The sequence below is a fragment of the Cataglyphis hispanica genome, chromosome 21 (genome assembly GCF_021464435.1).
Source record: "Cataglyphis hispanica isolate Lineage 1 chromosome 21, ULB_Chis1_1.0, whole genome shotgun sequence".
Lineage (NCBI taxonomy): Eukaryota > Metazoa > Arthropoda > Insecta > Hymenoptera > Formicidae > Cataglyphis > Cataglyphis hispanica.
The window spans coordinates 1,753,783-1,766,236 of NC_065974.1; the positions used below are offsets into that span (position 1 = coordinate 1,753,783).

General features: G+C 41.7%; 2 protein-coding genes across 6 annotated transcripts in view; one reads left to right on the forward strand and one right to left on the reverse strand.

Annotated features, from left to right (window-relative positions):
* Positions 1-8,806, forward strand: part of LOC126857429 (homeobox protein araucan) — a 71,332-nt gene extending 62,526 nt beyond the window's left edge. For all 3 annotated transcript variants that reach the window (XM_050606852.1, XM_050606850.1, XM_050606851.1), the window contains one exon: positions 5,842-8,806. The gene's annotated coding sequence lies outside the window, so the exon portion shown is untranslated. The remainder of the gene's footprint in view (positions 1-5,841) is intronic.
* The window catches only part of LOC126857469 (zinc finger CCCH domain-containing protein 13-like), a 268,457-nt gene that overhangs the window by 14,618 nt on the left and 241,385 nt on the right, over positions 1-12,454 (reverse strand). The gene's annotated exons all lie outside the window — the stretch shown is intronic.

Genomic DNA, 12,454 nt, shown 5'->3' on the forward strand with positions numbered 1-12,454 from the left:
CGATTGTCTGCGATAGTCAAGAGGCGATCGTTAAAGCATCTCCGGGAAAGCCGGAGCTTTCGTCTTCTCATTCGCGGCCGGTGAATAAAGGGAGGGTCGAAACGGCTGTTCGCTCGTTTCCTTACAAACGATTCGCGGGATTCATCTCCAGGGCTTACCCTCCTCGGTCTCATTCTCCTTCATTCTTCTCGGCGAATTCTCCCGAGGTATCCGTAAAACGCTCCTCGCGGAAGGAGCGCGAGTCTTTGAACGTTATCTGATTCGTCGAAATCGTAAAGGAGCCACGGATCGCTCTTCCTGCGAAAATATATTTTCCGGTTTCTATTCCCGCGTCAATTTGAGAGCACTTGGCGCTCTTTCGCTTTTCTTCTCTCCGGCATCTGTAACCGAAGAGGATCTGTTCGACAAGCTCGAATTGCGTGGAAAATTTATATCGATCTTTATCTGCATAAGTATAGACAACGTTGAGTCGAGAAAAAATATTTTATATTTATTTGATTCTAATACAATGAAAGTTGAAAAATAATTTTTGCGATAAATTGAAACAAAAATAAAATATACAAAAAAAAATGCTAAGACGGGACAATATATGCGAAATTGTGAAAGATTAGTCTGAAGTATCGCCTGTGCGATACAAGGTGACGGAGATTTGAGAGAATCGCGAGCGAAGCTCGGGCGACGCATCGAAGCTGCGAAAAACATCCGTCGTCGTTGTCTTTGTGGGATGCCACGACGTGGACGCGGAGTAGAAAGGCCGGCGAGAAGGAATGGGGGCGGAGGATAAAGGGGTGAGGAGGAGGAGGGTCGTCTTTTCGGAGGAAACCGGGTGTTAGCCGGTACTCTCTTATCTCGTGGCGATCTGATCCTAATTTATAGCCGCGTTCCAAATAAACTAGTTTTCGCTGTCGTCACCTCGCCTCTCCCCTCCCCACACGTGTGCGTGTGCGCATGTGTGGTTATATGAAACGCATTGGTGCGTTCGCAGCTCGAACGCGCTTATAATGCTAGCCCCTTCCTCTCCCGGTCTCAACACCCTCTCTCCATCCGGTGACCATCCTCGATCTTTCTGCCTCTTTCTTCTTCGCGTATACAGGAGGGACAGGTATACACGAAAGTGTTAGTCGCGAGACGCAGAGCGCTTTTTGTACCTACCATCAGGGAGAGACCTGATCTTCGCTCCTTGTTTCCTTCTCTTCCCAATCGCGGGATACGCTTGGAGTGGAAGAGGCAGGAGAGCACAAGAAGCGAAATCCTCTCCCGCCCGTGCTCTATAATTGCCAATTAGCGCGGGGATGTTTAATCGTTATTAGGACGCGGAGAAAGACCTGGCTAGGAGGCTGGGTCCTCCTTCTAACGATCGTCGCCTTCCAGCTAAGCGATATTTACACGACCTCACGGCATCTGCATTAAAATTCGCGACCACCGTGTGCACATCCGCCACGAAGGCGAGAGAGGATAGGCGATCTTTTTAACAGTTTCGGGATTCCGGACTGCGGCGGGAAGAGATTCGGGTGTCTCCTTAATAAATCTTCGAACACGTCGCCGCGGTTTCCTTTCTCCCCATTCCCGTTCCTCTCCTCCCCCTCTCGAAGGAAGCGTCGACGGTGAGTCTTTGAGAAACGCGCGCGTTTTTGGAATTCCCCGGTCTCCATGGTCGGTCGTTTTAATTCAGGTCGACACACGCTTCTCCGTCGGTCGCGTCCTTCTTTGTCCTCGACCTCCATTCTCATTTCGAGTGTTTATCGCGCGTACAGCTGTCTTGGCGTGCGAAATCTCTCCCGAAAACGGTATGGTTTATTTACGTTCCCAGATGCGCGCCCAGGACGGCTCGAGTTGCTAATCGGAGACGGCACGCATCGCCGTCTTTCCGATCCTGATGAGACTAGTCGCTATCATTCACGTGATTCCGTGACTCGGCAGTTCAGCCGGGCGGATGCAAATGTTATTGATTGGGAATAAAATCGCAGAGCGCGGCCCGACGGGCCCTTCTTTTTCCCCCTCTTTCTTTCTCCCTTCTCTGAATATAAATTAACAGTTAATTTGAAGACCGGACAGATATAGCGAGAGATATTATCTCGGCTTATTAAAAAAAATAACGCGTTTCGGTATGATGATCGCCCTCGTAAAGGATCTTCGTTATCCTTACGCCCTTACGCATTACCGTGTAAATACTCCGCATACATCTCGTGTATGCTTAACGGTATTATTAATAAAGTTATAAAATAAACAGGCTCTTATCTCTTTCTTTCTCTCGGACACGTTATAATTAAATCATTAAAAAACGTATACATACGCATACGTACGCATAAATGGTCGCAAGGAAATTATAATTCGCGTCGATATACGAGAGCGGGATGTTAACCTAGCATTAAAAATGTAAGGTAGGAGAGGCGGCGGGAGGGAAGGAGGGAGGGAGGCTATAAGCGTGAGTTATTATTAAAATTCCCGCAACCAGGTGCTTTCATTTGAATTAATGATTGTTTGATGTTTATAATTTTATGCCGATCTGTCTTCTGCATTATTACGCGTGCATTATCCACACGAAAGCAGCGTAATAATTACACGATGGCACGTTGCCATTTACGAAAACATTTCGCTTGTTCCGCGCGATATTTGGTGGCGGAGAAAATTCGTGGCAATGAAATTCGCGTTATCGCGTCGAATTTCGAGGTCCTTCCGTTTTAACCCAGAATCTGGTGGAGTCGATCTACACGAGATTTTTGTGTCGATCTTTTTCGCCATGACAGTTATTAAATTATGACATAACATTAGACCCTCCTATCGAGAGTTCCTGTAATCGATGCGATTCTCGTCTCTCGCGATTGAAAATAAATCACTATTGTCGGTGTGAATTCGCGCGAACGAGGGCACGTTATCTTGAAATCTTAATCCGTTGAATCCATCATCTTCCGAATGTGAATCTACATTACACATATATGATATTGTATATTTATATTGAAAGAAAGAGAGAGAGAGAGAGAGAGAGATTATTTAAAGAGATACAATTGCAATTGATTTCCTCGCTTATAAATTACAGAGACAATTTGTATATGTGTGCGAAGTATCTTGTATGCGTAGATATATATAGATGAATACTTGATGATTTTACTGTGAAATGCTGTTTCATAACTTTCAGACCATTAGAGATGACGGAGAACAGATAAACAGGTTTCTATAGAGCATCAATCGCACGCCGAAAAAATTCAACTGACAGCTTTGTGCTTATAAAGAGGAAAGGCACTTCTATTATGATTTGTATCAGGATAACCAAACAAGTGCGAGTTGAATTTCGCTCTGTCTCTTCTTTACTTAAAATTAAATTGTTACAAAAAAACATAAGCAATATATTTAACATCAATGTCAATTTGATTGCTTATCAGAATAGAATAATTTTTCCTCGGTAAAGGAATATTTATTCTAATCGATTACTAATCATATTCTCTTCACTTTTCTATTATTAAACTAGCAAGATCGCAGCCGATGCACTAATAATATCGATAAAAACGTCGTCGTGCGAGACGACTTTTTATCGTCCAGATTGCTCTGAATTTCGTTCGATGAAGTGTAGAAACGAGAACGCGGCTTATAAATGATAATCGCATAAATGTTTATCGCTCGTCGCAATGATAAACGAAACATCCATGCATGTAACATCCAGATGTTACTGCAAAACTTTTGAAATGACTTGCCGCATAATCGCGCGACATTTGTCATCCGGGTCGAGTGACGCGCGGATGTCATTTCGCGGTCCGGCGAACGAACGAGGATCAAGCGATAGCGGATGAAAAGGAATGGGGAAAACGGGAAGGGGGTTCGACACGACAGGCAGAATAGACAACTCGAAGTATAGCGTTTTCAAATATATTCACAGAGGCGAAACGAATATCTCGGAATTTAATCCCGTTCGATCGCACGTCGCCGGAATTCACGCACGTCCGCGTGATTATTATAGATGTTGTTGATGAATGACACCATTAATTTAAACGTATCGCCGATTAATATCATTCGAAAATGCGATCTGATCTCCTCACAGAAATGATTCAATTGCAGAAAGTCCTGAAATCTTGCTCTATCAACTCTACAATTTGCTCCTAAGAGAGTAAAAGATAATTCACGCGCGCGCATATATTTCTTCTTTTATAATAATTTAAATAATCTTATCTTATGTAATTTACATTCGTGGGACGCACCATCTAAGGAGGACGTTGTCTCTCGATTGTGAACGTCTCTAAACGCAGGCAAAGTGAAAGTAAAAACATTGCCGTTGAAAGAACTGTCAGAGTCAACACGCATACGCACTTAGGAAGGCAATTAGTCTCGATGAAGTTTCGATTACGATCAATATGACAAAAGATTACTTTTGCCTAATACTCATATAGTACGGTACAATGACAGATGTATGGTAAAAATAATGTATATCGGTCATTTTGGCATATATAATAGATTTCTGCGTCCACCGGAAAAAATATACAATAATTGAGTATCGATATAAATATCGATACTCATCATTAACAATTATTAACAGAGTCCAGTTAATGTCCATTTATCTAGGAATTTTATCTAGGATCGTCGGCTAACTTTACCAAATTTTTGAAAAATGAAAATCATTAATCTGTGCAAACGCAAATTGATAAAATTCTTGTGTGAATTTTCCCACGAGATTCATATACTCTCCGACATTAAAATATCTATTATCTCCCATCGAGCGCCAGGATTTGCGACGTATGTATTTTTTATTAAAATTCTCGTTGTGTAATAAGCGTGTCAATCGAAATGCGTCATGCGGAAATAGTTGACAATTGCCGCGAATAGTTACGGGCACATAAATGCACGCGTTACGATATGTGTACGGTAATGGTCGGGTGAGTAGCCTATTTTGCATAACGACGGCATTTTATATCGCGACATGCGCACACGCGCGACATATCGTTTATTAACACTGACAGAATCGTTGTCACGATATCAATTATCCGGAATCGCGAAAATAGCCGTGCAATATGTAATGAGCAGGTTCCCGACGATCTGAGTCCAGTCGAATTAATGCTATCGGTATATAAAAGAAGTTATCTTGGATTACCCTTTGAATAGCCGAATCGCAATTAAAATCGCAAGCAATTTATTTGGGAGCTGAAAGTTGCGACTAATACCCGTTGTATTAATGTATGTAATATATTTTCCATTAAACATAACGCTCTATAATTAGTGGGCGTGAATTAAGAAACATTTTGTAATATTCGAAATAATCGGGTAATAATCGAAAAATATTCGATATATTTGGGTACTGGGATATCGATAGCAGCATTAGATGAGACAACGATCCCTTATAAAGATATACGTGTACAGTAATAGTTTGGTCACGAGTTTACGAATAATCGCGACATTTTTGTAAATATCGCAGCCATTTAAACCGGTTATCCGCTCGTTGAACGAGCTTATAATTGCGAGTCACGATTATAGCGATCTTATCGATTCGTACGTCAGCATCTGGGACTCTTACCCCCTCCCTCCCCCCCTAAATTTCCCCGTCTCTTTTTCCCCTCTGCCTGGTTTTTCCAAACAGACAGAAATTATGCTCGATAACCCATAACTGTCAGTCTTCGTGACTTGTTAAACGAACGTGTGGCGAAAAGATACCTGGTATATACATTCAATATTGTTGAGGCATGTAAAACATGACTGCTCGAATCAAAAGTAACATTTACTCTGAAAGGACGTAAGACATATCCTTACGGCGGCCAAGTGTACCAGCAGCAAATCCCTTTTCCCATAAACTTTGCGGAAGAGGAGGAAAGGAGCATGGCGGCGCCGATCTCTAAGACCATTTCCATTTCTCTGTTGCAGAATAAAGCGGCGCCGTTGAGGAAGGATGTCCTGCGAGGAAGTTCTGCGGCCGGACTGTAAATACGCGCTCCTGAGTGGTCTCGAGATTTATTAGCGTTATCTCGACCTCGCGGAAAGAGCGAGAGAAAGAAGTGCAAAGCGAGTAGAGGCAGGCACAGGAAGGAAGGAAGGAAGGAAGGTGCTCGACTCTCTTCGAGATACATAAATCTCGTTCCTCGACCTCTAGAACGCGCGACTAGGAAAAGACGTATGAGGGAGCAGAGGAGGACCAAGGGGATGGATGGGGGTGTAGGGGGGAGGGTAGAGAAGCGCGGCAGTGTGCGAGGCGGGAGGAAGCGGCTTAGAGGAGATTTAGGAATTAGGAGAATTACGTCAAAGTGCCTGCTTACGCACGGCTACGTACGGCGAAGCGACACCACGGCCCGGGTAAGAAGAAAGTATAGGGACGCGCTCGGATTTACGTCCGACGCGCTCTCTTCCCTCTTCGCTGCTAGCAAGAGAGCGCCGCCATGCTTTCGATCGGTACCGCCAATCGATCTGGTTGATGGCAAAGGCAAGGAATGCGGGAGGAGCGTACTTTCTTAAATGGAATCGGTGTATTAACACTGATAAGCTGCAAAAAGTAAAATTTCACAAAAAAAGAATCACTTAGTGGCTAATTTTTCAGTGAAATCTTACGGTCATAATTAGTGAAACAAGCTGGATGGAGCAAAGCGTCAGTGCATTTTCATTGAAGATCAGTGAGCGCTTAAAATGTTATTTATATCTTTATTAAAATTGATAAATACATTGGCGTTAATAAATTTACGTTTCGATCAATTTAATTGTGAGCAATATATGTTAGCATAGTTGTTGAGAATTCAAACAATGCTTGAAACGTAAAACAGATATATACAGAGTGTTTCGAAAGTGGAGTTTAATCGCTCTGAAAGTAAGAAAGTAAAAAAGGTGATATGACTATATATACGGAAATGCGTTGTTTTCAAGTTATTGCCATTTTTATTGAAATTTCAAATTGCTTTGCTTTCAAACTTTTTTGTCAAAATTGAACGAACAGATGATCGTTGTGTTTTATAACAGAATTAAAATTGCAGGCTGCTTTAGCACTATCTAGGATAAAAAAAAGACCATAATAAAAAAAATACAAACAAAATAATAAATAAATAAATAAATGTAAAATCATCTCTTTTTTTTTACTTTGATATAAAAGTTTGAAAGCAAAGCAATTTGAAATTTCAATATAAAAATGGCAATAACTCGAAAACAACGCATATCCAGATTTATGTTCGTATCAACTTTCTTTCTTGTTTTAAGGTTTTCAATTACCTCCCGAGCGTAAAAATCTTGTCACTGCTTGAATCGGTGACATTTTCACTGATCCATTTTAAGAAAGTAACGATATACGGGCGAGATTCTCGCTCTCCTATAGAAGAACGCTTCCTTTCACATTATCCAGATCGGCTGGCCGATGAACAACCTTTTCGCGATCATCCTCGACATTCATTGCTGCATCATTTTCACATGTACATTTGTGCGTGTACACATACACACGCGCTCCTACCAGACAATTTTTTTTTTTTTGTCAACATTTTATTATCGATCATTCAGTGTTTTCTCGTGAAGACGAATTCTCGGATTGCCCATAGAATCGTCGATTCTGTAAATAAAGACGAAGAGCGACAATCGCGAGAATATCGGTGACACACTGAAAATCGTATGCGCGTGTATATATATATATCTCCGATGGAAAAACGGATCGTTTGAGATTCTGCTGTATCTCGGCAAACAAACGATGCGCTTCTTCCGCAACCGCTAATCACATGGGCAATGTGCAAAATAGCACTACTTCTTCCGTTACGAAATAACGGAATTCTTTCTTAACGGTTGTCGCACGAAATCGCTCGTAATTCGGCAGAGAGAGAGAGAGAGAGAGAGAGAGAGAGAGAGAGAGAGAGAGAGAGGAGAGATTTCGAGGGAATCAGGAGTTGCGCGATATCATCGAGAGAGAAAAAAAGGAACTTGATCTACCTGTTGTAGGCTTAAGGCGAAAAAAATAAAAGAGAGACAGACATTGCATTACAAAGCTACTCTATCGTTAAACTTACCACTAACTCCTTCAATTATCCGAATAAAATATTAACGTATACCCGAATACCCGCATATAGAGATGGCATGATAAATAATACACCTACGCATTACACACACGGTGACACGCGCAAGTATCTCTAGGCCGTAGATCTTAAGGCTGTACCTACTACATCATGAAATTTTATTGGCGTGACGCGTCTTAAGAATCTTGCAGAGAAAGAAAAAGAGTGAGAGAGAGCCTCCGCTGTAGAGAGTATACATCGCTATATTATAAGTATAAATATATGGGTGAATCGTGTACGAGTGGAATCTGTATGACGTGACACGTGACGCTTAAACGTGTATAGTAATATTATCAGCAGACAAGAGACACGCGATGAGAGAGATGGGATAATAATCATTAAGGATCAAATTCGTCCCTTTTCGCGCGACAGCCGTGCACTCGCGCATCTCAGGAGTCAAACGTGTCGAAAGGAGAGACAGTGAGAATCGTACACAATGCTATTCCTTCCACTTAGATATTTTACGATTGTTGTTTAATGCTATATTTTATTGTATCTCTCTCTTGCAGTTATTAATTTTTTTCTTTATTTAGGAACAATTTTAAGTTTTTGTTGCTTAATTAGTCGTGTTAATTAACGTGAACGTTTTACTTTTTAAGAGGGACAGGGAAGGTTAATAGTTTTGAAAAGTTATTGTACAAAATATATACGAGTCATCGCGAATGCGTAGCGTAAGAGAAGTCGAAATGCGGCGTGCACGGTGCTCGAAATTGTTGATATTTTTTTATATTATATGTATATTATCGTCCGCCTTTTTGAAGAATCGCCAACGCGAGTTTTATTGTCGCGTTTTGCAGAGAAGCAAAAAAAAAGAAGGGGAAAAGAAAAAAGAAAAAAGTTTCACAATTTATTATTTTGTACTTTGGCGTAAATGTAAACAAGAGTGAGCGCGAGAATCATGGTTGACGATCGAGGATGTATCGAATGAAACATTGTACATTGTTTTGTAAAGAATACATTTATTTATATCTGTGATAAAACGGGAGAGTTCAATGGAGGGGTAATAACACAAGAAGAAGAGGAAATGATAACACACATACACAAGGCGTTCGCGATATCGGTATAGTTTGACGAGGACGGTCGGTGCTCGTGCATTCGCTGATACACGTATATCATAGTAATTATATAGATACAATAATGTTTTTTTTTTGTAAATATAATCAGTAGCGAAGTGAAAGAGAGAGAGAGAAAGTGTGTGTGTGTGTGTGTGTGAAAAAGAGAGAGAGAGAGAGAGAGAGAGAGAGAGAGAGAGAGAGAAGGAGAAAGTCGAAGAAAACGAGGATCAAGTGTACCGCTTTGCGCGGATGTTAATTAACGAAGGCGAAGGGTAAATAAAATATAAATATTACATATAAATATACATATATAAATATATAAAACGCACGTTTTGTGTACATTGTCGCACCCTCGTGAGAGAATCTATTTGTTGTGAATAGTACAGGTATAAAAATGAGATACAGATATATACTAGAACTATACCAAGTTTTATTCGCTTGTTCGTACTTCGATTGTAAAGTAATTAAACTGTACATAGCTCTGAATGTGAATATAAACAGAATATATATATCTATATATATATCTATTATTATTATTGCTATTATTATTAAAAATGTCTCTACATTATTTTATCGCTATTATTAATATTATTATTATTTTATTATAAATATTATTATGTTTATCGCATTATAAATTCACGTATTATATTAAAAGGAAGATTATTACGTTTCACGTGTGCACGCATCATATTATCCTTCTCAGTCTAGCTCCATTATGAAACACGTTAGATCGTGGCGTTACCTTCCTTCGGTTATTCGCGATGAGAATTTAAGAATAAAGAAATCATTTTAACGTCGTAGCACGTCCATCGTCCTTCACAAATACCCGAGTTTCACCATATCCTCGATTCGATAAATCGTCCTCGCTCAACAGAGATCGACAGGTAGTATCACCGCGCACGATACGAACGAACGAACGATACGATATTCGATCGGGCCGTTGTGTCGAAAAGGTTGCAACAACGCGCGCACCTGTTTGCGAATCCCTCCCGGCTTTTATTTTCGGCATCGCGCGGATTTTAAAAAAGTCACGGACGAGTTGTAAGTCGCAGCACGCGCGCAAGCCGCAACACAGGTACCACATTGTGCCTATTCTAACGTACCACAATGGACGTCTCCGTTTTGAATATTCGAACAATGGTACTTTTGCAGTGGGTGGAGTTTCAATGAAAATACATGGCTCTCGCGGCGCGGGGAGGAGGAGCGGGAGGGACAATGGATCGCGCTCCACGCTGTTCTATCCCTCTTCCTCCGCAGAGAGGATAACTTTACGCGGTAGTTTGCAGCCGGTTAAAGTTTTGGGGAATATGGTACGGATGATAAATATTGGAATAAGTTATATACTATATATATATGTATATATGTACATATATATTTACCTTGCTCTAAAATCTGTGTTTGTTTGACAGCTGTCATAAATCGTACGTTGCGGTTGCGTTTCTTCATTTCAAAATACTAGCGTATGAAAGAGATTATCGATTAACATTAAAGCTCTCGGGAATATAAAAAGCGTTTGTTTCTCCTGTATTAATAAAAATCCCCGAACCTTAAAACGGGACCACCCAAACCCGTCTCGCCGGGGGAGACGACGCACTCACCTGACCCGCGTCCTTCCGGTCTGTTGGCAACAGACACGCACTCGCGGCACGCACGGCCATCGAGGATTAAAATTCAAGCAATGAGAGCGAAATGAAATTCCGAGGTAGCGTGAGGCTCCCTCGTCTCGTTCCCCATCGTGGATTTATATATTCTCACGGATACAAAAAAATACTTGACGCATCTGTTTTTAAGAAAAAAAGAATATGGGGAATTGTTCGTGCATATATATATATATATATATATATATATATATATATATATAATTCAAAAACTTATACTTGAGTAGATGTACAAAGGTATCACGGTTTCTTAACACGTAGATAATTACGTCACGTTGCGTGCCTCCTTTCGTGGCTCACGATATTACGATCGCACCTCGTGTATAGCTATATTGCCGTATGTTAAATCCTAACAACCATAAATTGGGCAACAAAAACTTTGCTCGCGGCGGCCGCAACGATAAGACAAAGGATTAGGACCTCCAATTTCGTGGCAGGATATAACGCCATAAAGTCATAACGCGCGCGTCGGTTTTTTTTCTTTTATTTCGCTCTCGGTCTCTCTCTCTCTCTCTCCCCCTCTCTTTCTCTGCCTCTCTACATCACTCTTCTTCCTCTCCTCCTGCTTCTCCCTCTATGGCATCGGTGTATTCCACTTGAGTTGTATTACCACGCCGATGGGGGCAGATGCAGGCGAGCCAAGTTTACATGACTCGGCCATATAACAACGGTGCTATATCATTTGACAAGAAATATGGGATCTCGCGCGGCTACGTAACGTACGTAATTCACCTCGTGGGAGGATGTACCGCGAGCAAATCTACCGCGTTACGTCGCCAAATTGTTTCGATTGGAGAAGCGCGCGGATATAAATATTGAAACCGATGTATTTCGAGGAGAGATGCATCATTTAGTTAGCGACAATTTTGACGTCGCTCTTTCTCCTCCTTCCCCGCTACCACCCCCCTCGCACCCCGTCGACACACTTGGGCAATTTGTATCGTGACTTGTTTTCGTCGTAACAATATGGAGTATCCGAGAGAAATGTCACACGTAATAATTTATATAAACGCCCAACGAGAATACTTTACGATGGATTAATGATTCGTAGCGCTACAAATACTTGGGTGAAATTAATATTCACGAAAATCCCGCGCGCTTCGTAAAATTTCGCTTGATCCGCGATTCCTATTTTGTATCCGAACGACTAGTACGAGAATAACAGAAATGATATCAATAATAACGAGCGTGACAGAGAAAGAGAGAGAGAGAGAGAGAGAGAGAGAGAGAAAGAGAAAGATCGATAACCCCGTGTCCGAGCATTACCATAAATTTGAATGTCCGCGCGCGCTGTCCCCTTCTTCCCCCTCGCTTCGTGGCCTTTTCGCGATTTCTCTTCCTCCTTTTATCTCTCTCCCGCGCGCGAGCATTTCCCCATGACGGCCGCCCTTTTTACGGCTTACTTTATGGCAAAGACTCAATTTGGCCGCGGCGGTTGGTGCGCGTTCTCCGGTGACTAATATACCGGGATGCGCCGCGTGGGGTGCAACGCAGTGATGCATCGCCGCGTATGCCTTCTTCTCCCTTAGGAGAATGGGGGTCCCTCTACGGGACACCTTCGTTTCCAACGCGCGGATACGCGTTTTTACGAATGGCTCCCCCTTATTGAGCATAGTCGTTCGCTCCTCTCTCTTTTTTAACGCGCTGCTCCACACAAGATCCTTTAATATTCTCGACTCCCTTAACGGCCGCGAAAGCATACGTATACGTGTACATCGCAAAATATATTATTATTATTTTCTAATAATAA